The 27,883-nt window shown below is 33.4% G+C and overlaps 1 long non-coding RNA gene across 2 annotated transcripts; it reads right to left on the bottom strand.

Moving 5' to 3' along the window:
* Positions 1 to 201: 201 nt before the first annotated feature.
* LOC104216354 (uncharacterized) lies at positions 202 to 7,669 on the bottom strand. Of its 2 annotated transcripts, none has more exons than XR_011404713.1 (3): positions 7,189 to 7,669; positions 5,384 to 6,036; positions 202 to 938 (listed from the first exon to the last, which is right to left on the bottom strand). It is a non-coding gene; the product is annotated as an uncharacterized lncRNA (long non-coding RNA). The 2 variants fall into 2 exon arrangements; XR_011404712.1 differs by having other exon boundaries at positions 202 to 822.
* Between the last annotated feature and the right edge of the window lie 20,214 nt (positions 7,670 to 27,883).

Below are 27,883 nucleotides of genomic sequence, written 5' to 3'. Positions count from 1 at the left end.
TAATCAACATCTTCTTCGGGTTAGAGTGAATACAAGTATCATTCTCATATTTAAGGTATACTTTTTATCGTGCCTTAAATATTTTTCCCGTTATCTGTATAAAAAAGAATTAGGAACTAGGTGTCACCCATAAAGCAGAAATCACGTTGCTTCTTAAAAAAGAAGGATAATGACAAAATTAAAGAAACTTGAAATTGTAAGTTGGATATACATGTGTCTAGGTATTCCTTTTGCTGTTTAGAAATTACATTTATAGTCAATAACAGACAGTATTATATAGTCTAATAGCTATTGTAATTTTATTAGGATTGGCCACTGTGATATAAAATAAGTATTCTGCATAAGTATTGTTGCGGAAGACAGGGGCATACGTAAGAGTTTTCGTAAGCGATGTCGATATTTAAGAAAGTGAACAATTGTCAAATCACTATAAGGATACAAATTAAAACAACAATAATTCTAATGTTATTTAAGAAAATATGAAATCTTATCGATAATTTTTTTGTTTTTTTAAATGCTTTCATAATATCCTTACCGGAAATAATACTAAATACTTCTTTTTCTATATAAAAAAATACTAAACAATCACTTAAAACTCTATCATTATCGAATTTTTTAAATGGTTTCGACCAAGTTCACCCTCCAAGAAAAAGAAGAAAGAAAAATAAAATTATTAAGACAACTCACCATGGAACTAAGTTACATGAAAAATTATTATTGTTAATTTTAAGCAGAAAAGGCACAAAAAATTGTACTTTATAAAAGATCGACCCCAGAACCTCACCTAAAGTGCAGGAGCACGTCACCAGGAGAGCAAGCGAACTGCACGTCAAAAGCAGTGTCACTTAATTATTTATCAGTTGTTTGTACATATCAATAAGTTACACATATTTAGTGAACTTTTTGCAGTGATGACACCGCTTCCACCATGGCGTGTCCTGGCGGAAGAAAGGAATTTACTAATGTTTAGATATCATGCCTATAAAATTGAATTTATTTTTAGCTACAAAAAATATAGGTTATTATGTTTCACTGTGAAGTATTGGTGCGAGCCTATATATTCATGTAAAGACCCTGATTGTTGACTTTTAACTTCATAACTTATATATATTTATAAAAATTTGTTGTTTCTGAATTTTTATTTGAAGATATATACTTTATACACATCATGTTGCTTGCAACCTTTAGAAAAAATATTCTGTTTAACCAATGCAATTTGGAGTTCATGATTATAAGCCTAGCTTTCAGCTTTATACAATTAAGTGTTAAAATAAATAATAAATTTTTTTTGTTAGTACTGCAACTTTGAAACCTTGTTAGAAGGATATGAAACTTATGCTATAAGGAAAATGGTGAAATATATTTGGACTTATCAGAGCTCTAAAAATTTTGCTCCTATAAAAATCGATGTGTTTATATATGAATCACATTCATTTTGCTAAGCCAAAAGTTTAAGCTTCAATAGTGTTCAGTTGTAATAGTAAGTGCAGTAGTTAGAAGCTTTGAATAAATTTGGAAAACATGACGAATGAGGCAAAAACTTTTATTTATTTACTTTTTGTTTACACTTTACTTAGTTTTAGTGGATTAAAATCATATTTTAGAGAAAGTTCTTTTATCGAGAATGACGACAAATAGTTGGTAGGGGTAAAGCTTATTTTTCTTTAAAAAAGTAGTTGGGGGTATTTTTTTAGTAGTTACACTTTTTTTTAGGTTACATTATTTTATATATATATTTTCTCTATTGACTGTAATGACCCTACCGGTCGTTTTGAGCTCTAGCGCATCGTTCAGTAGTCTCAGGTCATGAGCAGCTTCATTTCAGGTGTTATGACTTGTACGTGTGGTCCGAATTGAATTTCGGGAAGTTCGGAGTTGATTCAGGAAGAGAATTCTCATTTTGAAAGCTTAAAGTTGAAGAAATGAACTAGTATTGGAATTTTGTGTAAATGACCTCAGAATCTGGATCCGAAGGTTTCAGTACATTCGTATGATGATTTCGGACTTGTGCGTATGCCCGGTTCGGGTTTTGGATGGCCCGGGAGCGTTTTGGCGCCTATTGTGGAAGTTAGCATTTTCAAAAAAAATTGCACCAATTTGTCTTAAAGTGCATTTCAGTGTTATTAATGTCAGTTTGGGATTCCGAGACTGGGAGTAGCTCCGTATGGTGATTCTGGAGTTGGGAGCGCGATCGGAAGTGAATTCGGAGGTCCGTAGGTCATTTTGAAAGCATTTGGCTAAAGACAGAAATTTGAAGGTTTTTGAGAAGTTTGACCGAAAGTGAACTTTTTGATATCGGGGTCAGAATCCGATTCCAGAAGTTGGAGTAGGTCTGTAATGTCAAATGTGACTTGTGTGCAAAATTTGAAGTCAATCGGACGTGATTTAATAGAGTTCGGCATCGAAAGTTGAAGTTGGAAATTCTAAAGTTCATAAAGCTGGAATCGGGGTGTAATTCATGATTTATCCGTTGTTTGATGTGATTTGAGGCCTCGAGCAACTCCGTAATGCGTTTTGGGACTGGTTGGAATGTTTGGTTGGGGCCCCGGGGGCCTCGGGTGAATTCTGGGTGCTTAACGGATCGAAAATTAGGATTTTGGAAAGGTAGAAGTTGCTGGTTGCTGGTATGTCCGCTTCTGCAGAAATGGGACAGCAGAAGCGGCCCCGCACAAGCGAGGGAGGAACTGCAGAAGCGGTTGGGAGTGAAGGGAGCCAGGACCGCTTATGAGGTCAGAAATCCGCAGAAACGGATGACTCATCGCAGAAGCAGTTTTGGGCAGCTAGGCTGGGACCGCAGATGCGGTCATTTTTCAGCAGAAGCGGGACTGCACCTGCGGCGGAGGAGTCGTAGAAGCGAAAATGCTTGAAGGCAGAGGGTTGTTTTAAAAGTCGGATTTTGGCCATTTCTCTCACATTTTTCATGACTTGGTCGATTCTTGGAAGGGTTCAAGAGAGGATCATCATGAACAATGTTAAGGTAAGTTATTCCTACCTATTTTGAGTTAAATACATTGATTATATATGGATTTTAGTATGAAAAAGGGTAGAAAATTGAGGGTTAGAGGAAGACCTAGAAATTATTGTAAATTGGATTTCACCACGAATTTGAGCATGGAACTAGGAGTAAATTATATATATTGAGTTCCTAAGGTCATGGTAATCTTTATCTTCGAGAAATTTTGAATTCCGGACACGTGGGCCCGAGGGTGTTTTGGTCAACTTTTCGTTCGGAGTTAGGAATGGTTATAAATTGGGTTGTAAAGTATAATTCAACATATATTAATGGATTTGTATGATCGTTGGCTAGTGTTAGAGCATGGGGCGTTGGTTGAAGTCTTCGGAGGAATGTATAATGCCAATATTGAATCTTCGGAGCAAGGTGAGTCTCCTTTCTAATCCTGTGAGGAGGAAAGTACCTCATAGGTGAGTTAAATTGATTATGTGCTCCTAATTGTGTGGGCTACGTACGTACGAGGTGACGAGAATCCGTGCATAGCTACTATTATGCTATTGTCCGGGTAGTCTAGGACCCAAAAGCATGTTATACTTGGATTAGTTGTGAACCCATTGATGGCTTTAATTGCTTAAATCTTATAAAAAATTATAAATGGATTTCAAAAAGAAAGTCTTAAGCTTCGTTTTTTCAATTATTAAAAGGAATTGACCTTTCTTGGATATTTGTGTGCCTTCGTGTGTATACTTGATATTTGCTTGATATCTGTGGATGGGGTCGATCGCCTCGGTATGAATAGATGCATCTATAGGCGCGCCGTCGACCCTCGGTAAGTGCATATTTATTTCTGTTGGATTGGGTTGTCGCCTCGGTGTGATTTGTGCATGTCTGTATTGCTGCCTGGACTTATTTGTGTTTGTTACATGCCTCACTCTGGCTCGAAATCATATTGTTACTAATAACAAGAAATCTAAGAGAATTTCCCATGAAAGAATTATATGTTTACTTGTTTTCTCTAACTGGATTAGAATCATGTTTATAAAATAAATCCACTGTTTAATATATTTAATAAGGATAAATAATCATTGGCCTACTAGTGAGTGTCAAAGTTGACCATCTCGTCTCTACCCCTTCGGGATTAGGAGGGATACTCATTGGGTACATGTTATTTTTGTACTCATACTACACTTGCTGTGCATTTTGTTGCACAGGTATATGTGACTCCAGTGGTTTACTGGGCATAGCAGCGCGGATGATTCTGGGGCTAGATGAGTTGCATCATTCGAGATGGCCGCAGCTAGGGTAGTCCCTTCTAGTGTACTATATTTACTTTCGCCCACTGTATTCCGGACAGATGTTGTATTTTATTGCTCTTATCAGTAGATGCTCATGCACTTGTGACACCGGGTTCTGGGATGGTCTGAAGTATTGTATTAATTGCTTAACTTTTTTATTTGATTTGAAACTATATTCTTTAAAATTTTCTAAATATGGAAGAAAAATCCTAGTTTTTTAAAATGTTAAAAACGAGATTTTGTTTAAGTAATTTGGTTGGCTTGCCTGACAGCAGAGTCCGGCGCCAGCACGACCCTTAATGGATTTTGGGTCGTAACTGTCACACCTCCTTTTTCACTACACCCGCGAGGGCGTAAAAGGAGTTTTTTCACTTAAAGAACAATCGGAACGAGATTTATTATTAAGATTTCAGAGTCACCACTTGGGATATTAATGGTATCCCAAGTCACCGGTTGAATCCCGAACCGAGAAAAATTATGACTCTGTAAACAGTCTGCGAACCAGAAATCCGAGTAAGGAATTATGTTAACCTGGGAGAAGGTATTAGGCATTCCCGGGTTCCGTGGTTCTAGCAAGGTCGCTCAACTATCGCATTTAGCTTATTTATCTGATTTTATTACATGAAGAACCTATGTGCCAATTTTTACTTTTAACTGCTTTTATTCAGTATGTATTTTTTAAAGGAAAGTTGAACGTCGTTTAAAGCGTGCTTTAGGATCGCGTCACATGAAATGTACCCGCAATCCTAAGCACATTCTATTCAACATTTTGGGATTTGATTTGGATCGCATGAAAGGCACACCCGAGTTTAATGTAATTTTATTAAAATCGTGTCTAAAAAGACTAACGCGTTGTTATCTTTTGGGAAGGACGTGAAATTCGCTAAACGGCTTGTCCCGAATTTCTAAGTATTTTTTAACTTTTACTGAGGGCCCCACAATTTTGTATTTTATTGGGCGAGGCTCGTCTCATTTTATTTTAAAAGGGCAAGCCTAAAAGCAACTATGATTATCTATTTTTGTTTTGTCTCTAGAAGAAAATAAAAGGTCCTAATTACTTAATATTGACGTTCGGGCTTCAAGTTCAATTTTGGGCCCAAACAAAATGAAGAACCTTTTAATTTGGACCCGCTACCTAACTCAAAACCCGAATTTATACGATGCCAGTCCAAACTAAGCCAAAGAGAGAAGGCCCAATATTAGAGCAAGATGGGGCTCAGCACGCCATGAGAAGGTTCACAGTTCGAACCTGCACACATACCAGGGGGGAAGATTTTCTGCATTCCAGTTCACAACCCATGTCACTTTGCCTTAGGAAAATTAAACAATTTCTTACTTGAGACACGACTATCAACAACGTTACACAGAGGCTACAATCTAAACACCAATTCACTATTTCCTAACTATAATCCATATGAATTGAAGAGAAAAATGATATGTGAGTTTGGAATATAAAAACAGCCCAGATTGCAATTGACGACACAACAAAATAGACAAACAGACCATAATTCTGAACTAATTCAACCTATTCATTTGCAGAATGCATCAAGCTTGAATGAAACAAATCTAAGCATATATGAATCAATTCAACCATCTAATACCATGTCACTCTACTAGTAACTCACATGCTCAACTACAACTAATCTGGACAAAACAATCAGACTAAGTTAAACAACAAACAAAATCAGAAAAAACAAGTGAGCTTGGACAGTTTCCAGACTTCAATTCTTCATTTCCATTTCATTCCTCAAATTCACTTCCAAACAAAAGAGCTACAAGGTCACATACCTGGAAACATGACAGAAAAGGAAGAGAAGGGATCAACAGCAAGTAATCAAACTGATACTCAGCAATTCAAACAGCAGTGATGGGCAGAAATCAACAGCAATTTCAGATTTAACTCAAAAAGCCCAGAAAAACTTTGACACCTAGTAGGAAAACAGAGATCACCCACACACACAGCTTGAACACCAATTTAACTTGAAATCCAACCCAGAATTCCCACAACAATCAGAAACAAACACCAATGGAATAGTTTCTGAATTTCAACTAACAAACCATGAACTAAGAGAAACCTGACTAGCAATTAAACTTGAAATTGAAATGCAAACAGCAGTATAACAGTGATGTTTTGAATTTTTGAAGTTTTGTTGTGGTTTTTGTTTTTTATTTATAGAAAAGCCTAAAACAATCTAAGGGAAATTTCAGATTTCAGATCTCATTGTGAATCTGCAGCTAGAGAGTATTTGGGGGGAATTTTGATGGCTGAAAAGCTTCTTATTCATGGCACTATTCATGCCTTTATATAGGCCAAAGGAGGGGCAGCCCTCACATTTCTGTTGTCCCTATTAGTCCCTTTTTCTTTTCAGCTTTAGCCCTTTATTTATTAACTTGTTAACCAAGTAACTACACCTATCCTTTGCAAATTACCTAGAAGCCCCCATCTAGAAGCTCTTAGGGGGTTCCACATAATTCTTGTAACTACCAATTACCCACAACGCCCTTGAATTCACTCAAAATTACTAAACTAGTCTAGCCAACTATATCCAATCCTCCTAGAGATAATTATCCTGCCAATGCACCTTGAACATTAACTAAACTAAACTTAATCAAACTTACAAAATACCAATTCAATTAGACGGGAACCAAATACTTTCAAAACAGATTTGAACTAAAGAAATCTAACAAGAAAAATCAAATTACAAGAAGGAACTTCAACTAAACTAATCAATTTAACAAATACCTAACAAATAAACTATCCAAACGAAGAATCAGAATTAATCTAATAAGCCAATTAACAGAACGAACAAAACTAATCCGAAAATTTAAACTACCTAAGTTGAAAATTCAAACCACACTGGAAGCAACACTAAACAATTGGGTCACAGATACTCAAACATACAGAAAAACAGAAAAAAAGAAATAGAAAAGAAAACTCACTGCCATGGCGTAACACTTCTCTTTTTAAAAAATAATTGAATAACTTTTGGCGATGAATGACCCTTGCCACTGATGGATTCTTCACGAGGAGGATGAGGAGACCAAGTAATACCGATTTGGTAGCCTTTCCGAGAATTTAGGCTTTCCGGCCAACTTTGAATTAAAATTCGAGCCATTTAACTGATATTTGAGGACCACTGGTTGTGGATTTGGGTTAAGGGAGTTGAGGAGATTCGGCGGTGTGAATTTGGTCAGATTTGGACCACTTTGTGACTTGGCCGGAGTTTTTCAGATTTAAGATTCGAAGACTTGGGGCAGATTCGAGGGAAACTAAGTTGGGGGTTGGAAAGAGGATAGAAAGAGGGTTCTAGGGTGTTATTTTGGTATGATTTGGAGACGAGCCGCCACCGTGGGCGATTTCCTGCGGCGGCGGACGGTGGTGTTATGCAGAACTCATTAGGGGTGTGTTTGGAGACGAAGACTGGAGGGTGGGGGGGGGGAGTCTTCCGATACTTAAATATAATTAGGACCTATAGTTGCCAGCCGTTAGATCCTTGGACCTCGACGGTCCAGATTAAAAGGCACGGAACGACGTCGTTTAGCTGGGGAAAAAGGATTGGGTCGGGTGAGGACAGGCATGGGCTTGAGTGTGTATATGTATTTAATTGATTTGGGCTTGCAAAAATAAACAAGTAAAATGGGCCAATTCGTCAGCCCCCTTTGTATTTCTTTTGTTTTATTTTCCTTTTCATTTTGTTTTCCTTTTCTTTTTTCTTATTTTGTATTTATATCTTTTTTTATTTTGTTAAAAATGACAAAATTAAAACCAAAAACCAAATTGAACCTAAAATAATATCATATATGAGATATCAGAAAACGAGTTCTCTGAAAATGAAATAAACAAGGATATAGAAGAGTCAGATGAAGAAAATTATGACTGAAAAAGATATACAAATTATACAACAAGAAGAACACCAAGATGAACAATCTTCAGAACAAAAAATAATATTTGACGCTAATATATTTGAACAAATAAAAGGAAAAGAATTGGATCTAAGTATAGACAAAATATTAGAAGTACCAACAATAAAGAATTGGTTTAAAAGACAAAAAGAAGAATACTATGTAGTAAGCCAAAGAGAACATATAATAGATTGTAAATACATCAAAGGTAAAGCACAAATACCAATTTTAAATAAAAGACTACTAAATAAAGAAATACAAGATATAAAAGCAAAAAATCCAATAAAATATGTACACTTAGGAGGAACGGAGATCCTAATAAAAGCATGTTTTAGGGAAGGAATAGATACCCCTATAGAAATATACTTGGCAGATGATAGGATTGTACAACCTATAGAAAAGAGTATAATAAGTGCTGTAAGAGGTAACTTAATATACCAAAAATTTAAATTTATAGTAAGTGCTAACTATTCAGTAGCAGTAGATGATAAAAATATAGATAAATCATTAGTATTATACTGGAAAATGTCTGGAATAGAATTAGCACCAGGAAGTAAAATATTCACAGCAAGATGTAAAAATCTATATGTCTTAACAACAAAACATAAGATAACAGCTAAAAATAAAATAAATAAAATAAAAATAGAAAATCCATTCGAAAGAATAGTATCAGTTATAGACAACAATGATTACAGTTATACAGAAATAGACATGGATGAAGATTTAGAAATAGTAAAAGAAAGATTAAGCACATCAAAACGAATAAATAATGAAATGCCAGAAACATCATCAAGAAGTACATCAAGAAGTACATCAAAAAGAATAAATTATACCACTCCACAAAAATTAATAGAACAAAAAATAGAAGAAATAAACCCACATCATTATTATATAACAGGAATAATGGACCAAAGAAAATATTTAATACTAATAAATACAGGGCAGGAAGAGAATTATGTTATAAGAGAACTAATACCAGAACAAGAGATAGTAACAATAGAACAACAAAATTCAGAACTACCAAAAGCGTTAAGAAAAAACGAAGAAACAACTGAAAAAGAATTAATTATTGGAGGAATACCAATATTAATAAATTTTAAAATATATCAAGGAGATAAAAATATTACACTAGGGATAAAATGGTTAGAAAAAGTCAAACCATATAAATTAGAAGATAGGCAATTAACAATAAGTTATGAAAATAAGAAAATAATAATAAAAAGAACTTTGATATAATGCCAAAAATATACATACTTTCCAAAATAATAGTAGAAGGATATTATAATAGATATTATACACCTATGGTGGATACAGGAGCAGAAGCTAATATGTGTAGACATAATTGTTTACCAGAAAGTAAATGGGAAAAGCTAAAAACCCCCATAGTAGTTACAGGATTTAATAATGAAGGAAGTATGATAACATATAAAGCAAGAAATATAAAAATACAAATATGGGATAAAATATTAACCATAGAAGAAATATATAGTTACGAATTCACAAATAAAGATATATTATTAGGAATGCCATTTTTAGATAAATTATACCCACATATTATAACAAAAACACATTGGTGGTTTACTACCCCGTGTAAACAAAAATTAGGAGCAAAAAGAGTAAATAATAAAGTAAGAAAAACAACACCCTGGATTAAAGGAAGTGAAAAGATTACCCAAAAATTAGAAAATGTAATACAAAGTAACCATAATATAGAGATAATCATTTTCTCAATAAATAAGATAAAACCACTACAAGATAAACTAGAATTACTATATAATGATAATCCACTCCAAGGATGGGAAAAACATCAAACAAAAATAAAGATTGAACTAATAGATGAAAATAGCATAATAACACAAAAACCTTTAAAATACAATTTTAATGATTTAACAGAATTTAAAATGCATATAAAAGAATTATTAGATAATAACTACATACAAGAAAGTAATAGTAAACATACTAGCCCAGCATTTATAGTAAATAAGCATAGTGAACAAAAAAGAGGAAAAAGCCGTATGGTTATAGATTATAGAAACTTAAATGCAAAAACAAAAACATATAATTATCCGATACCAAATAAAATACTGAAAATTAGACAAATACAAGGATATAACTATTTTAGTAAATTTGACTGTAAATCAGGATTTTACCATTTAAAACTAGAAGATGAATCTAAAAAGTTAACAGCATTCACAGTACCACAAGGATTTTACGAATGGAACGTATTACCTTTTGGATATAAAAATGCACCAGGTAGGTATCAACATTTTATGGATAATTACTTCAACCAATTAGAAAATTGTATAATATATATAGATGATATATTGCTATATTCTAGAACAGAGAACGAACATATAAAACTACTAGAAAAATTCATACACATTGTAGAAATATCAGGAATAAGTTTAAGTAAAAAGAAAGCAGAAGTAATGAAAAATCAAATAGAATTTTTAGGTATACAAATAGATAAAAACGGAATAAAAATGCAAACCCATGTAGTACAAAAAATAATTAACTTGAATGAAACACTTGATACAAAAAAGAAGTTACAATCATTTTTAGGATTGGTTAACCAAGTAAGAGAATATATTCCTAAATTAGCAGAAAACTTAAAACCATTACAGAAAAAATTAAAAAAGGACATAGAATATCATTTTGACGAAAAAGATAAAATACATATACAGAAGATAAAAAATATGTGTAAAAAATTACCAAAACTATATTTTCCAGATGAAAAGAAACAATTTACATATATTGTAGAAACTGATTCTAGTGATCACAGCTACGGAGGAGTTCTAAAATATAAATATGATAATGAAAAAATTGAACACCATTGTAGATATTATTCCGGATCATACACGGAACCACAATTAAAATGGGAAATAAATAGGAAAGAACTATTTGGATTATATAAATGTTTGTTAGCATTTGAGCCATATATTGTTTATAACAAATTTATAGTAAGAACAGATAATACACAAGTAAAATGGTGGATAACTCGGAAAGTACAGGATTCAGTAACTACAAAGGAAATAAGGAGACTTGTATTAAATATACAAAATTTTACATTTACAATTGAAGTAATACGAACTGACAAGAATGTTATTGCAGACTACCTATCAAGACAAAGGTACCCAAACAGATGAAAGCCAAGAATCAAAAGACATATTTACAATCCTTACTACTCTATCCTTACAGATGGAGAGTATGGGAAAAAGATTACAACAGCTAGAAAGTCAGCAGCATGACTATAAAAATGCGGAGCTAAGTCAATCGGAAGACTCTAAACTTCCAGAGGTAGAAGGAGACGTTGGGAAACTCCAAAAAACCCATAACACAGTTGCTTTATATACAGCTGCAGGTACAAGCAAACAAGTTAGCAAAAAGCCACATATCAATGTAAACCTAAATACCGTATTTGATAAGCCATTTACATCAAAAAAGCCAAGAGAAGCAATAATTATAGCCCCACAAACTTCAACCTATGCTAATAGCCTACACCACAACAAAAAGGTATATAACCATATTACTCAAACATATATTGAGAATATATATAAAATCCAGACATTTCTGAACCTAAACCCTAGATCAACAACTACTACAGATCCAACACAAGATTATGTAACCCAAAAACTACAGGGATATAATAGGCTTATAGCCCAACCAAAAACAAAAGCAAACCTAGTAAAAACATGTTACAACTACGGACTACTCAGCACAGTATATACCCATGACGGAGAAGAAATAATTGGAATACCAGAGCTATACAAAGCATTTGTCACCTTCAAGAGAATTACAAAAGGCAACCTATTCTTCATCAAATTCTATACAGCACCAGCGGAAATACTATATGATGAAATAAAACCCATAATACAGGTGATAAAAATAGGACTAACACGAGATATGATAATACCGGAAGAGATAGAGAAACAACCGGAGATACAGAAAATGGAGATACCAAGTTTCTATGCTAATAAAAGAATAATTGGTATAGCAACTATTATTCAAGAACTAGCTAACAATTATCTACAAGGAAATGCTATCTGGAGCTACTATTCCAGAGACCAATTGATGATATATGCCAACTCGAAGGAACTACGACAAGGAGATATGGATGAAGTCCAGAAATGGATTTTATCATTATTAAAACCAGAAATGCAACCAACTACCAGAGCATTGAAAAAAGAATTTATTTCAAACGAGTTATTAACAAGATACTGCAAACTAGTAGGACACAAATATCCAGACCACATATGTTCAAAGTGCAACGGAGATGATAACTATGTACCAGAAGTCCAACTAGAATGAAGGTATCAACAAGAAGACAAAAGAAGAAGACAGCTACTAGAAACATATAATGTAAAGTAAATAGTACTAGTCGCATTCATGAACAGTAAAGGTCGTTCATGAATAGTAAGAGTCATAAAGTAAATAGTATATGTCATATTCATGAACAGTAAAGGTCGTTCATGAATAGTAAGAGTCATAAAGTAAATAGTATATGTCATAATCATGAACAGTAAAGGTCGTTCATGAATAGTAGGAGTCATTTGTAAACAGTAAGAGTTGTTTTAATTTTCTTTATATAGAATGTAAATCCGAGGAAGGAAGACATCCTCAGACATCCTCACCCTTACCTTCTCTCTCTAATATTCTCTCTTATCTTCTCTCTTGTAAGAAATATCTGAGTTATTTACAAGTATCTAAAACAGCTATGGAGCATTCAAACGAGTTACAAAACCAGGTAAGTTTATTTATAATCATGTTTAACTAAACTCTTATATTCCTTATAATCTCTTAAATATCATAATTGTTTATCATGTTATAGTACTGTTATAAAGAACATCTTGAGAAAGTTTGCCTGTCTAATAATGCTGAGAGTAGTTAAGCCCAGACTATGCCATCCTAAAGTGGAAACCAGTAGGCAAGGAAGCCGTTTAGGGGAGTACACAGAGTTGAGGCGCTGTTAGGGTAAATGATTGAAGCATGAAAAACATGGTAGTGACCAGAAAAGATTGTTCAGTATAACTTATTAAAATATGATAAACTCTATGATAAACAAAGAGGTTAGAGGGAATATGTTTAGTAAACACATGATAAGGATAAATAATAAATCTAAATGAACAACCACACGTATTTATTAGAAGAAAATATTGACTACAAAATACTTATGTTATATATCTTTAAGAGACTTAATAACGATGTTAAAAGAAAAATTTACGATATTTTAGTTACTTTTGAAATAATATATGTAATGGAACAAGCATTTACGGAACTAATTGTATCACATGAAATAGATATATTAGATCTATATGAACTAGATTTATATTCAGACTAATGATCACATATCAAGTTAATAAAATCTTTTTATAAATGAAACATAACACTTTTCATTATATAAGATTCTATAATACCCAGAAATGGAAACTTCTTAAAAACCTCAGTAACATAAATAGAAAAATAGATTGTGTTAAATACAATATTAAAACCTGCAAAGATATTATTAGATATAATAAATTACGTAATAAAGCTTTATTAACTATAGAAAATGAAATTGAATTTTATGAAGATAAACTTGAAAGTTATCAACACAGAAAAGAAATAACACTGAGAAATATAGAAACCATGGATATATGTATCAACAGGTATACATCTCAGTATTAATATGAACAAATCAAAAATTGATAGTTACAAATATTTTAAGTACTGGTTAGAAATTCTAAAACATATAAATATGTCAAAAATAATATTAGAAAAAAATATAGAAGAATATCAGAAAACTAAAGATATTAAATACTTAGAATACACACTTGAAAATATAAAAGAAATTTCAAGGTTAATTTCATTAGCTACAGATAATCATGAAAAAGCATTTAATTCCACAACTACATAAAAAAGATCCTATGAAAAATAAGATGAACTCAAACAATCCCCCCAAAATGGTATCAGAGCTATGAAAAATAAACATTTATATTAAGAAGCAAATCATGAAAAATAACACTGACATTAATAGTACAAACCCGCAAAACAGTGAAACAATCAAAATAACTAAGAAATCGCAGAAAATTAGGAAGAAACTAAAGAAACTATATATAGAATATGAATACTTAAGTATCACAAAAATAAACAAAGCTAGGCTGTCCAAATTAATCGATATAATATCTAAAACAGAATATAAATATATTTGTTATCTAAAGGATAAAAGATGAATAAAGAAGAATTCGCATTAGAAGAGAAAACATATGAGAATCCAGAAGGATTAAAAATAACAATAATATTTTCTAACTTAGGAAGAAGATATAAAAAAATAGGAAATAACCTAAACTTAATGTTAGAAAAAGAAACTGTAAAACTAGAGGATAGTTTAACCGCCATGATTAGAATAACAAAAGAAAACGAAGAAATAGATAGAAAACGAGAGATTAAAGAAATACAACAGCAAGCTAAAGAAAAAATACAACAGATAGAGGAAGTAAAAAACACTAAAATAACAGAATTAGAAAAAGAATTAGAGATGCTAAAACAGATGTATGCAAATAAACTAAAAGAAAAGGAAAAACGTAAAGAAGAAGAAGAAGAACTAAAACTAACAAATGAGATAGAAAGATTCAAATTACAGTTAGAAGAAGTACAGGAGAGTCCATCAAAAATAAGTATAAACGAAATAAATGACCAAAGTGATAAAGACACAGAACTAGGAGAAAACTATTCAGAAACAAGTGAAACATACACAGAACTTATAGAAAAAACAGAAAAGATAAAAATAAACCCAGAAATAAATACAGGAGATATGAACGAAGATAAACCAAGCATATCAGGAATAAAAAATCCAAAACAATTAAACCCAACCTATTACAGAGTAAGTTATGATGCATATGACAGAAACAAAACATTATGGGATAAAAGGTTAAATAAGAAATGGGCACCAAGACAGATAACTGAACAATATAATTTTTTAGATCTAGATTGTGTAGCAGATATAAATAAAACAATACAATTATGGATAGGATATATCTCAAAACAACTAATAGATAATAAAATAACAATAACGGAAACACCAGGATATATAGAAAGAACATTAATAGGAACTGTAAAATTATGGTTACAAAATTTATCAAGTGAAAGCTTAGACACATTAAGGAGTAATAAAAAACTTGACGGTACAACTACAACAACAGTTACAGATATATTAAATAAATATGAAATAGCAATAAGAAATGAATTTAGTAGTATGACAACAGAAGTAGAAGAACAAAATAAAGAAAAAATTACAAATAGAAATTTAATGACAAAATTAGCAATATGTAATATGTGTTATATAGATGAATATACTTGTGCATTTAGAGACTATTATTATAAAGGAACATATAGTCCAGATGAAAGTAAAGAGATAAGAAAATTATATTTTACAAAATTACCAGAACCCTTTAGCTCAAAAATAATAAAAAGTTGGAACGAAGCAGGACTAGCAGATACATTAGGAGTAAGGATAAAATTTCTACAAAACTGGTTTATAGAATTATGTGAAAAATATAAAGAAAACATGAAAATGGAAAAAATATTAGTAAAAAATTTGGCATGTTGCAAAAGTAGAATAGCACCCCAATTTGGCTGCACAGATAAATATTACAAAAAAGAAGGAAAGAAAAAGAAATTTAAATCAAAATATTCAAAGTATAAATATAGGAAACCAAGAAGAAGATATTATGTAAAAAATTATAAACATAAAAAACCATATAGGAAAAAGAAAAAACTAACAGAATGTACTTGCTATAATTGTGGAAAGCTAGGACACTTAGCCAAAGATTGTAAATTACCAAAAAACCCAAAGAAGAAACAAATTACCGAAATATTGATAGATAATGATAAATATACACAAGTAGAATATGTAGATTATGAATTAAGCAGTGAAGACAGCATATATGAGTGCATTATCTTTTACTCTCTCTCTAGTTGATTTTCTTTCCGCATTTTCTTTAATCTCAAAATAAGAGCTCCGATGTTCAAAACAATTATGAAATTTATCAAAGCATTTCCGTTTCTTATAAATCTCGCTCTTATTACTTTTTATCGTTTACTTTATTTTACACAGCATTACTATTACTTATCTTGATGAACCGACAATTGTGACATGCAACGAGGCAATGCAACAAAAGGATATAGACTCGGAAGAGGATGATGTACCAGAAGAGGTCGTTAAAGAGGTTGAGGATTTTGAGAATAGACCTAAGTCTAACTTGGACGAAAATGAGATTGTTAACTTGGGAGATACAGAGAATTTCAAAGAAATGTGTATCAGTGTTCATCTGTTACCATCAGAAAAGAAAGAGCACACGAAATTTCTAAAGGAATATGAGGACATATCCGCCTGGTCATATGATGATATGACCGGTCTTAGCACATCTATTGTGGCTCATAAACTACCAACTGATCCGACATGTCCGCCGGTAAAGCAGAAGCTCGGAAAGTTTAAACCCGATATGAGTTTGAAAATCAAGGAAGAAGTCACCAAGTAAGTCAAAGCCATGGTTATCAGGGTAGTAGAGTATCCAACATGGTTAGACAATATTGTGCCAATGCCGAAGAAGGACGGGAAGGTTAGAGTTTGTGTCGACTACCGGGATCTCAACCGGGCCAGTCCGAAAGACCACTTCCCCTTGCCAAACATACATATTCTAATTGACAACTGCGCCAAGCATGAACTGCAGTCATTTATTGATTGTTTTGCTCGGTATCATCATATATGGATGGACGAGGAAAAATCGGAGAAAATGGCTTTCATTATGCCGTAGAGGATGTATTGTTACAAAATGATGCCATTTGGGGTAAAGAATGCTGGGGAAACCTACAAGAGGGCCATGACTACTATTTTCCATGACATGATACACAAAGAGATCGAGGTATATGTAGACTACGTCATCATCAAATCTAAGAAAGCCACTGACCACATAGAAGATTTAAGAAAATTCTTCAATAGACTGAGAAGGTACAACCTGAAGCTGAATCCCACCAAGTGTGCATTCGGGGTTCCTGCCGGAAAGCTACTTGGGTTCATCGTATGTCGCCGAGGAATACAACTGGATCCATCAGTGGTTAAAGCCATTCAAGAATTGCCACCGCCAAAGAACAAGAAGGACGTGATGAGTTTCCTGGGAGACTCAACTACATCAGCCGGTTCATAGCCCAGTCCACTGTCATTTGTGAGCAAATCTTTAAGATGTTGAAGAAGGACACCGTTACCAAATGGACTGATGATTGTTAGAAAGCCTTTGACAGAATCAAAGACACCTGTCAACGCTGTCACACCTCCTTTTTCCGCACCCAGGAGGGTGCAGGGGAGTTTTTTCCAATTAAAGGACAATCGAGACGGGATTGGTTTATTTATTTCATAGTCGCCACTTGGGAGATTTAGGGTGTCCCAAGTCACCAATTTTAATCCCGAATCGAGGAAAAGGATGACTCCATATTACAGTCTGCGTACCAAAAATCCGGATAAGGAATTCTGTTAACCCGGGAGAAGGTGTTAGGCATTCCCGAGTTCCGTGGTTCTAGCACGGTCGCTCAACTGTTATATTCGGCTTGATTATCTGATTTTATACAAATATGAACTTATGTGCAAATTTTATCTTTTAACCGCTTTATTATTATTGTTTTTAAAAGAAATATGAACATCGCTTAAAACACGTCTTTGGACTGCGTTACATGAAATGCACCCACAATCCGGAACACGTTTTATTTGATGTTTTGGGATTTGGATTCGGGTCGCATGAAATGCACACCCAGGCTTAAGAAAGTAAAATATTAAACACGCGCCTAAAGAGACTATCGCGTTATTATTTTGGGGAAGACCGTGAAATTCGCTAAACGGTCCTTCCGAATTCTAAGTAATTTAAAACAAATATTTACTGAGGGCCCCGCCATTCGTATTTTTATTCGGCGAGGCTCGTCTCATTCATTATTATTATTATTATTATTTTTAAAAGAATTTGCAACGTCATGGAAATGCATCTTAGACCACGTCACAATCAATGTACCCGTGATTAGAGATACATTTCGATTTCGTTGAGACTTGGATTTGGGTCACATAAATGCGCACCCGAGTTTAAGGAGAATAAATTATTGAAGGCACGCCTAAAGCAAGTAGCGTGTTATTATTTTGGGTAGGGCCGTGAAATTTGCTAAACGGACCGTCCCGGAATCTAAGTATTTAATATATACATTTAGAGGGCCCCGTGGCTTGTGCATTTTTCTCTTTTTTTCTTTTTTTGCGAGGCTCGTCTCATTTTTACTATTTAATGGCAAACTTAAAACAACTACGATTTCCTACTAGTGAAGCCATCCGAGATTAAACAAAAAAAAAACAAATTCTAATAGGTAATAATATCCATGGTAAAAATGAAGAGCAATTCAACAAAGATGATACACAAACACTGCATAGGAAATCCATATCGTTTCATTCCATTTAAGCAAATATCACAAGTTTAAAAATGCGTATGCACCTGTTTGAAGCAAGAACAACAACCAACTGGACCGACAACTGTCGGACACCTCTCCAACGACGAAACCTCGATGTCAAGCTCAACGATATCAGACCGGAAGCCACGAGAAACAACCCAACGACGACCTCCGACGGACTGCGCGATGACAGCGAATAAACAACGGTCACTGGGCACGCGAATGGCGACTGGATAATCGCCTGGTTGCGATGGAGATTGGAGGAGAAGGGGTGGTTGTTCGGGGAGTGGTCGACGGGTGTGATGAACACGAACAACAGCAGCAATGGTTGCTGCTCGAACGGCACAACAATGGTGGCAGCACTAGGGTCGACGGGTAGTTGAGGCAAAAGACGATAGTATCTTTCTCTTCAGGTGGTTTTGGGCGATGGGGAAGGTGACGAGCCTGTTTGGACTGTGGGGTTGAGGGGGAGTGACGACATGAGGGAGTAGTGGTGCGACTGATTTTTTGGGCTGCGACGGGGAGGTGGCGACGCAGCAGCAGGTTGGTTTGGACGGAGCTGGATCTCGTAACGGGCGGCAATGGTGGTTGACGACGGGCCTGTTTGGTGGTCTGTTTGGTGCCGGTGTTTGGGTGGTGGTGTTCGCTGGTTGTTTGGTCGTTGGTTGGACAGTGACGACGAGGGGGGGCTGGAGGTTGACGGTGGTTTTGAAGTTGTTGATGGAGGTGGAACGATGGTGGCGATGGAGGAATCCGGACTGGTTTCGATGGAGGGAGCGTTAGGGTTTTGTTCTTCTCCTCCTTGGAGAAGATGAACGAACAGTGCTTTTTCAAAATCTTCCCCGTCCCAAAATTTCAAATCCCCCTTCAAAATGTTTTTGACCGTGCCTTTGTAATGGTTTTTCCCAGGGAAATGAGCCCCACGCGTGGTGGGGTTCGAGACTTGTGTCCCCCACGCGTGGTGGGGTTCCCCGTGTATCGTGTTTCGTCCGTGTTCCCCACGCATGGTGGACTCGGATTATTATGGGCTAGGTCCGAAAATTAGGCCTAAAAGAGGGTAGTTTAAACCCAAATATTATTCTTTTGCCCGGATCCGAGAATAAGAATACGACGTTGCTTAACTAGTCCTATGTAAGCAAAATAACTACAAAAAATAAGACTAATATTTAAACAAAACTATATCTTTTTAAGTATATTTTTCAAGATTTAAAATAGCTACAAAATATTAATAAAACTATTTTTGTAATTTTGTTTTTATATAAAGATAAAATATAAAGTAGTATTTTTGTATTTTTCAAAAATTAAAATTACTACAAAACATTAATAGAACTATATTTTTTGGTTATTTTCGAAATTATATAAAGTACAAAAATAAAGTGCAATTTTTGTATTTTTTCAAATTTATGAGAAATACATAAACTAAAATTTATATATATATTTTTGTAATTTTTCTTTTTGTAACGAAATAAAGCAAAAATAGTCAAAATAGGTATATTAGACCTAAATTACATATTTATGCTAAAAAATGTGAAAATTCTCGGGGAGGGTCAAAAATCCGGTGTCTACAGCTGCCCCTCTTTGACTGGAAACACGAAGAGTTTTCCGACAAAGAACGACTAGACATGTTTTTGACCCGACCATTACTTGGAGGGACTACACTAAGGACCGGAAGGGAATGTGACTGAGCCCTGGTATCTGAGCTGCCTACATATCCTTGGTTATACAGGAATGAGGCCACATGTAGTTCAGATATGAGAGAGATGGTAGAGTGTACCGAGGTAAAAAGCCGATCGAGGTGTCGTTCCGTTGAGGTCCCGGTCCATGGTCCTGTCATTACAAAAAAAATGAAAACTGAAAAAGACTAACTAAACCTATCAGGTACTAGTTACAAGGATTCCTATCTCTAAGTCTTCTGAAACTGGATCTTGAGTCTTGAATGGTACTTCATACAGACTTTTGGATTTGAACCTTGATACTTGCTAGTTTTAGGCGCTAGTTCTTGAGCAGATCACATCCGTTCTCCACTTCCGTGCTTTGGATTCATTCATTTTTCTCTTTTTCTTCTTTTTCTTTTTTTTTTGTTTTTGTTTTTGTGACTAGTTTTGTTGACCCTCTCAGACTGTTGACTCGCATTCTTGAGGCGAGCTTCTTGTTGCTTCTATCTTGGATTGAGTGCTGGGGATTTTTGTTGTAACCTTCTGCTTTCCAGTGGGTCACTGCTTGATCTTGAAAAATGTTCCTCTGTTCTACAGGCGGACTCCTAACTTCTTCGATCTCTGACATACAACAACCTTCGTTCTGCAGGCGGGTCCCTGACAACCAAAACAAACAAAATTTCCTAGCCCAGTTTGTACTGGGAAGATTTGTGAGTCGTTAGCAAAATTGTAACTCATTTACACTACTAATGCAATGGTGAGTAAACTAAAGACTAGGCTAGGATGTGAATCTCCTACGAGTAAGACCAAAAACTTTTGCTAGCAAATGCGTCTGCTAAAATAAAATCTCAATGACTCAAACTAGGAAGTGTGTCTCCTATGGTCGAATCAGAATGAACTAAACTAGGAAGTGCGTCTCCTATGGTCGAACTTAAAATGAATCAAACTAGGAAGTGCATCTCCTAAGGGTGAAATCTCAATTCCGGAAGTGCGTCTCCTATTGGTAAGATTAAACTTAGGAAGTGTGTCTCCTATGGTAAAACTAAACTGAGGAAGTGCGTCTCCTATTGGTAATGACATGCCTGCATTTATACTTGTGGGCGACCTAGAATATGGAATGAACAGACAAAATGTATTCCCGCATTTTACTGGTGGGCGACCTAGAACATAATGTATTCTCGCATTTTACTGGTGGGCGACCTAGAACTGAAAGTATTCCCGCATTTTACTGGTGGGCGACCTAGAACATGAATGTATTCCTGCATTTTACTGGTGGGCGACCTAGAACTGAAATGTATTCCCGCATTTTACTGGTGGGCGACCTAGAACTGAAAGTATTCCCGCATTTTACTGGTGGGCGACCTAGAACATAATGTATTCCCGCATTTTACTGGTGGGCGACCTAGAACATGAATGTATTCCCGTATTTTACTGGTGGGCGACTTAGAGCTGAAAAGTATTCCCGCATTTTAATAATAGTTGCTATACCAATTATTCTTTTATTAGCATAGAAACTTGGTATCTCCATTTTCTGTATCTCCGGTTGTTTCTCTATCTCTTCCGGTATTATCATATCTCGTGTTAGTCCTATTTTTATCACCTGTATTATGGGTTTTATTTCATCATATAGTATTTCCGCTGGTGCTGTATAGAATTTGATGAAGAATAGGTTGCCTTTTGTAATTCTCTTGAAGGTGACAAATGCTTTGTATAGCTCTGGTATTCCAATTATTTCTTCTCCGTCATGGGTATATACTGTGCTGAGTAGTCCGTAGTTGTAACATGTTTTTACTAGGTTTGCTTTTGTTTTTGGTTGGGCTATAAGCCTATTATATCCCTGTAGTTTTTGGGTTACATAATCTTGTGTTGGATCTGTAGTAGTTGTTGATCTAGGGTTTAGGTTCAGAAATGTCTGGATTTTATATATATTCTCAATATATGTTTGAGTAATATGGTTATATACCTTTTTGTTGTGGTGTAGGCTATTAGCATAGGTTGAAGTTTGTGGGGCTATAATTATTGCTTCTCTTGGCTTTTTTGATGTAAATGGCTTATCAAATACGGTATTTAGGTTTACATTGATATGTGGCTTTTTGCTAACTTGTTTGCTTGTACCTGCAGCTGTATATAAAGCAACTGTGTTATGGGTTTTTTGGAGTTTCCCAACGTCTCCTTCTACCTCTGGAAGTTTAGAGTCTTCCGATTGACTTAGCTCCGCATTTTTATAGTCATGCTGCTGACTTTCTAGCTGTTGTAATCTTTTTCCCATACTCTCCATCTGTAAGGATAGAGTAGTAAGGATTGTAAATATGTCTTTTGATTCTTGGCTTTCATCTGTTTGGGTACCTTTGTCTTGATAGGTAGTCTGCAATAACATTCTTGTCAGTTCGTATTACTTCAATTGTAAATGTAAAATTTTGTATATTTAATACAAGTCTCCTTATTTCCTTTGTAGTTACTGAATCCTGTACTTTCCGAGTTATCCACCATTTTACTTGTGTATTATCTGTTCTTACTATAAATTTGTTATAAACAATATATGGCTCAAATGCTAACAAACATTTATATAATCCAAATAGTTCTTTCCTATTTATTTCCCATTTTAATTGTGGTTCCGTGTATGATCCGGAATAATATCTACAATGGTGTTCAATTTTTTCATTATCATATTTATATTTTAGAACTCCTCCGTAGCTGTGATCACTAGAATCAGTTTCTACAATATATGTAAATTGTTTCTTTTCATCTGGAAAATATAGTTTTGGTAATTTTTTACACATATTTTTTATCTTCTGTATATGTATTTTATCTTTTTCGTCAAAATGATATTCTATGTCCTTTTTTAATTTTTTCTGTAATGGTTTTAAGTTTTCTGCTAATTTAGGAATATATTCTCTTACTTGGTTAACCAATCCTAAAAATGATTGTAACTTCTTTTTTGTATCAAGTGTTTCATTCAAGTTAATTATTTTTTGTACTACATGGGTTTGCATTTTTATTCCGTTTTTATCTATTTGTATACCTAAAAATTCTATTTGATTTTTCATTACTTCTGCTTTCTTTTTACTTAAACTTATTCCTGATATTTCTACAATGTGTATGAATTTTTCTAGTAGTTTTATATGTTCGTTCTCTGTTCTAGAATATAGCAATATATCATCTATATATATTATACATCATCTTTACGAATGGAACGTATTACCTTTTGGATATAAAAATGCACCAGGTAGGTATCAACATTTTATGGATAATTACTTCAACCAATTAGAAAATTGTATAATATATATAGATGATATATTGCTATATTCTAGAACAGAGAACGAACATATAAAACTACTAGAAAAATTCATACACATTGTAGAAATATCAGGAATAAGTTTAAGTAAAAAGAAAGCAGAAGTAATGAAAAATCAAATAGAATTTTTAGGTATACAAATAGATAAAAACGGAATAAAAATGCAAACCCATGTAGTACAAAAAATAATTAACTTGAATGAAACACTTGATACAAAAAAGAAGTTACAATCATTTTTAGGATTGGTTAACCAAGTAAGAGAATATATTCCTAAATTAGCAGAAAACTTAAAACCATTACAGAAAAAATTAAAAAAGGACATAGAATATCATTTTGACGAAAAAGATAAAATACATATACAGAAGATAAAAAATATGTGTAAAAAATTACCAAAACTATATTTTCCAGATGAAAAGAAACAATTTACATATATTGTAGAAACTGATTCTAGTGATCACAGCTACGGAGGAGTTCTAAAATATAAATATGATAATGAAAAAATTGAACACCATTGTAGATATTATTCCGGATCATACACGGAACCACAATTAAAATGGGAAATAAATAGGAAAGAACTATTTGGATTATATAAATGTTTGTTAGCATTTGAGCCATATATTGTTTATAACAAATTTATAGTAAGAACAGATAATACACAAGTAAAATGGTGGATAACTCGGAAAGTACAGGATTCAGTAACTACAAAGGAAATAAGGAGACTTGTATTAAATATACAAAATTTTACATTTACAATTGAAGTAATACGAACTGACAAGAATGTTATTGCAGACTACCTATCAAGACAAAGGTACCCAAACAGATGAAAGCCAAGAATCAAAAGACATATTTACAATCCTTACTACTCTATCCTTACAGATGGAGAGTATGGGAAAAAGATTACAACAGCTAGAAAGTCAGCAGCATGACTATAAAAATGCGGAGCTAAGTCAATCGGAAGACTCTAAACTTCCAGAGGTAGAAGGAGACGTTGGGAAACTCCAAAAAACCCATAACACAGTTGCTTTATATACAGCTGCAGGTACAAGCAAACAAGTTAGCAAAAAGCCACATATCAATGTAAACCTAAATACCGTATTTGATAAGCCATTTACATCAAAAAAGCCAAGAGAAGCAATAATTATAGCCCCACAAACTTCAACCTATGCTAATAGCCTACACCACAACAAAAAGGTATATAACCATATTACTCAAACATATATTGAGAATATATATAAAATCCAGACATTTCTGAACCTAAACCCTAGATCAACAACTACTACAGATCCAACACAAGATTATGTAACCCAAAAACTACAGGGATATAATAGGCTTATAGCCCAACCAAAAACAAAAGCAAACCTAGTAAAAACATGTTACAACTACGGACTACTCAGCACAGTATATACCCATGACGGAGAAGAAATAATTGGAATACCAGAGCTATACAAAGCATTTGTCACCTTCAAGAGAATTACAAAAGGCAACCTATTCTTCATCAAATTCTATACAGCACCAGCGGAAATACTATATGATGAAATAAAACCCATAATACAGGTGATAAAAATAGGACTAACACGAGATATGATAATACCGGAAGAGATAGAGAAACAACCGGAGATACAGAAAATGGAGATACCAAGTTTCTATGCTAATAAAAGAATAATTGGTATAGCAACTATTATTCAAGAACTAGCTAACAATTATCTACAAGGAAATGCTATCTGGAGCTACTATTCCAGAGACCAATTGATGATATATGCCAACTCGAAGGAACTACGACAAGGAGATATGGATGAAGTCCAGAAATGGATTTTATCATTATTAAAACCAGAAATGCAACCAACTACCAGAGCATTGAAAAAAGAATTTATTTCAAACGAGTTATTAACAAGATACTGCAAACTAGTAGGACACAAATATCCAGACCACATATGTTCAAAGTGCAACGGAGATGATAACTATGTACCAGAAGTCCAACTAGAATGAAGGTATCAACAAGAAGACAAAAGAAGAAGACAGCTACTAGAAACATATAATGTAAAGTAAATAGTACTAGTCGCATTCATGAACAGTAAAGGTCGTTCATGAATAGTAAGAGTCATAAAGTAAATAGTATATGTCATATTCATGAACAGTAAAGGTCGTTCATGAATAGTAAGAGTCATAAAGTAAATAGTATATGTCATAATCATGAACAGTAAAGGTCGTTCATGAATAGTAGGAGTCATTTGTAAACAGTAAGAGTTGTTTTAATTTTCTTTATATAGAATGTAAATCCGAGGAAGGAAGACATCCTCAGACATCCTCACCCTTACCTTCTCTCTCTAATATTCTCTCTTATCTTCTCTCTTGTAAGAAATATCTGAGTTATTTACAAGTATCTAAAACAGCTATGGAGCATTCAAACGAGTTACAAAACCAGGTAAGTTTATTTATAATCATGTTTAACTAAACTCTTATATTCCTTATAATCTCTTAAATATCATAATTGTTTATCATGTTATAGTACTGTTATAAAGAACATCTTGAGAAAGTTTGCCTGTCTAATAATGCTGAGAGTAGTTAAGCCCAGACTATGCCATCCTAAAGTGGAAACCAGTAGGCAAGGAAGCCGTTTAGGGGAGTACACAGAGTTGAGGCGCTGTTAGGGTAAATGATTGAAGCATGAAAAACATGGTAGTGACCAGAAAAGATTGTTCAGTATAACTTATTAAAATATGATAAACTCTATGATAAACAAAGAGGTTAGAGGGAATATGTTTAGTAAACACATGATAAGGATAAATAATAAATCTAAATGAACAACCACACGTATTTATTAGAAGAAAATATTGACTACAAAATACTTATGTTATATATCTTTAAGAGACTTAATAACGATGTTAAAAGAAAAATTTACGATATTTTAGTTACTTTTGAAATAATATATGTAATGGAACAAGCATTTACGGAACTAATTGTATCACATGAAATAGATATATTAGATCTATATGAACTAGATTTATATTCAGACTAATGATCACATATCAAGTTAATAAAATCTTTTTATAAATGAAACATAACACTTTTCATTATATAAGATTCTATAATACCCAGAAATGGAAACTTCTTAAAAACCTCAGTAACATAAATAGAAAAATAGATTGTGTTAAATACAATATTAAAACCTGCAAAGATATTATTAGATATAATAAATTACGTAATAAAGCTTTATTAACTATAGAAAATGAAATTGAATTTTATGAAGATAAACTTGAAAGTTATCAACACAGAAAAGAAATAACACTGAGAAATATAGAAACCATGGATATATGTATCAACAGGTATACATCTCAGTATTAATATGAACAAATCAAAAATTGATAGTTACAAATATTTTAAGTACTGGTTAGAAATTCTAAAACATATAAATATGTCAAAAATAATATTAGAAAAAAATATAGAAGAATATCAGAAAACTAAAGATATTAAATACTTAGAATACACACTTGAAAATATAAAAGAAATTTCAAGGTTAATTTCATTAGCTACAGATAATCATGAAAAAGCATTTAATTCCACAACTACATAAAAAAGATCCTATGAAAAATAAGATGAACTCAAACAATCCCCCCAAAATGGTATCAGAGCTATGAAAAATAAACATTTATATTAAGAAGCAAATCATGAAAAATAACACTGACATTAATAGTACAAACCCGCAAAACAGTGAAACAATCAAAATAACTAAGAAATCGCAGAAAATTAGGAAGAAACTAAAGAAACTATATATAGAATATGAATACTTAAGTATCACAAAAATAAACAAAGCTAGGCTGTCCAAATTAATCGATATAATATCTAAAACAGAATATAAATATATTTGTTATCTAAAGGATAAAAGATGAATAAAGAAGAATTCGCATTAGAAGAGAAAACATATGAGAATCCAGAAGGATTAAAAATAACAATAATATTTTCTAACTTAGGAAGAAGATATAAAAAAATAGGAAATAACCTAAACTTAATGTTAGAAAAAGAAACTGTAAAACTAGAGGATAGTTTAACCGCCATGATTAGAATAACAAAAGAAAACGAAGAAATAGATAGAAAACGAGAGATTAAAGAAATACAACAGCAAGCTAAAGAAAAAATACAACAGATAGAGGAAGTAAAAAACACTAAAATAACAGAATTAGAAAAAGAATTAGAGATGCTAAAACAGATGTATGCAAATAAACTAAAAGAAAAGGAAAAACGTAAAGAAGAAGAAGAAGAACTAAAACTAACAAATGAGATAGAAAGATTCAAATTACAGTTAGAAGAAGTACAGGAGAGTCCATCAAAA

This window comes from Nicotiana sylvestris, unplaced genomic scaffold, assembly GCF_000393655.2.
Source record: "Nicotiana sylvestris unplaced genomic scaffold, ASM39365v2 Un00026, whole genome shotgun sequence".
NCBI classification, from domain to species: Eukaryota; Viridiplantae; Streptophyta; class Magnoliopsida; order Solanales; family Solanaceae; genus Nicotiana; species Nicotiana sylvestris.
The sequence above is the reverse complement of the archived record's forward strand: the minus strand, read 5'-3'. Positions and strand labels throughout refer to the sequence as shown.